The sequence below is a fragment of the Alligator sinensis genome, unplaced genomic scaffold, assembly GCF_000455745.1.
Source record: "Alligator sinensis unplaced genomic scaffold, ASM45574v1 scaffold705_1, whole genome shotgun sequence".
In the NCBI taxonomy this organism is placed as follows: Eukaryota; Metazoa; Chordata; order Crocodylia; family Alligatoridae; genus Alligator; species Alligator sinensis.
In genome coordinates, this window is record NW_005842663.1 from 611,667 (window position 1) to 613,737 (window position 2,071).

Genomic DNA, 2,071 nt, shown 5'->3' on the forward strand with positions numbered 1-2,071 from the left:
ACTCTTCACATGCTGATATAGAGTGGCTGCCCACCAGGAAGACGCAGAACTGGCAGGAAGTTAGTGTCCCATGTGAAGCAGTCTCCCAGGGCACACATATTGTCTCCCATCCCACAAGGGCTGTCAGTCCCACATGTCTCTCTGAACCCTTGTAAGAGTGACTCCAACATCTGTTCACACTATATGTCATGTCATCCATCCCTTATCAGCATTTGGAGTGCATACTACAGGGCAGACCAGGGATACAGATCTGCTCCCTAGTTCTGCAGTCCTACTGAACACTTCCACTTTACCAGTAAATGACAGACATCATAACTGGAGTGGTCAGTAATGGATGGGGTAAATATTCTAGGAATTACAGGCTATACAGTTATTTCCAAATTACTCCAGTGGGATAACCCTGCCCTCTGCAGCTCCCTTGACCTAGCATCTGAGCTGTCCCTTTCAATCAATCCCTCCTTTAGAAGCCAATAAAAAAACTGTTCTGAAAGTCCCACAAGGCTGAGCTCAGTCCTGCAATCTCACTGGGAACACTTCTGCACTATCCTGCTTCCTGGCATGGTTCTCAGATTCTCACCTCCCACTCTCCCCAATTTTTCTTTCCCAACTCCAAAGTGTCTGCCTCTGTAAGCAGGGGTAGCAGAGGGTAGCAATTCAGTCTGTTGCCCTCTCTTTGGGTGTGGTCCTTTTGCCCATCCTTAGACTCTGCTACAGAAAAGGACCAGAATGCAAGTCATAATCTTGTTGGCACCCAGGAGGACAGCACCAAGGAGCAAGAAAAGAAGCTTTGAGCTTTCTTGGGTAGAGGAAAGTCTGTGCTTGCTCTGCTCACACTCTTGTAGGGAAGTCTTTCTGGTAGAAAGAAAATCAATAAGAAAGAAGGAACAACAGTCATTCCAGCAACCTGCCAGCACTGTGGGAGTTATATACTCATACAGTCCATGTGTTATGCAAATGGCATAAATACCAGCTTTAGGGTAAGTAAATAACATGGAGATAGACTTTTGCCTATTGCCTTAATCTTGTGTATTATCTTGATGCTTTTTTTGTGTGTATTTTCTTGAGTTTTGCACTGCCTTAAGAAACTCCATTTTGTATTGCTCTGTAGCTTGACATAAGAGGAGGTTGGATATGCATCTAGCTGGGGTCATCTAGACCCAGCACTCCCAGCACTTTCCTGCCTATGCAAGGGGTCGGACTAGATGATCTATTGAGGTCCCTTCCGACCCTAACATCTATGAATCTATGAATCTATAAGTGCTCGCCCTTTTAGTCCTTTGTATACTGCATGTGTGAGGGAATGGGTGAAAGTGTGTTTATGAAAAGGAAAACACCAGTTAGCAACTGGCTGAAGAATGCAGACAGATAAAAAAACAAAACAAGAAGAATCTGCCCCAGAACACCAAGAGAACAACATTAATCAACATTCAAGGAGGAACACAATGATAACACAGCAAAAGCCCAGAGGACCAAATAAATTGACAAGACTATAAAAGATAGGGCAAGACATGTTGATTTTGGGTCCTGTTCTGCATATTATTCTGGAGCATCAGTTCACCTGATAAGACGGACCGACAGAAGCCTAGTTCTCACTCATGATCAATTTAGCTGGCCACTAAGTTGACTCGAGCACCAGTGAGACTGGTAACGTATACCAGTGCAGAATAGAAATTGGGGTATGTGTGTGGTAGGGCTGTGCGAAGCTTCAGTTGCTGATTCGATTTGGCGGAGATTTGGCCTGATTCAGTGGCTGAATCTCCAAATTTGAATCAAATCAGGAGACCCTTTAATCTCTCTGAATCTATTCGGAGAGATTCAAAAAGATTCAGTGATTCAGACATAGACACAGCTTTAAATGTTTTTTCTACATACCTCAAGGTACCAGGTGACTTATGAAAGCTGTGATGCTGGCGTCCCACAGGAGCATGGGGGGTCCCCAGCGTGCTCAGCATCAGGCCCAGAAGTGGAGCAGAAGCACTTCTGGTCCACGTCTGGGTCTGCTGGGGAGCGTGCAGGGGGTCCCCCTCACACTCTCTCCCAGCTCGGTGGCTGGTGTCTCCTGGGTCTGGGG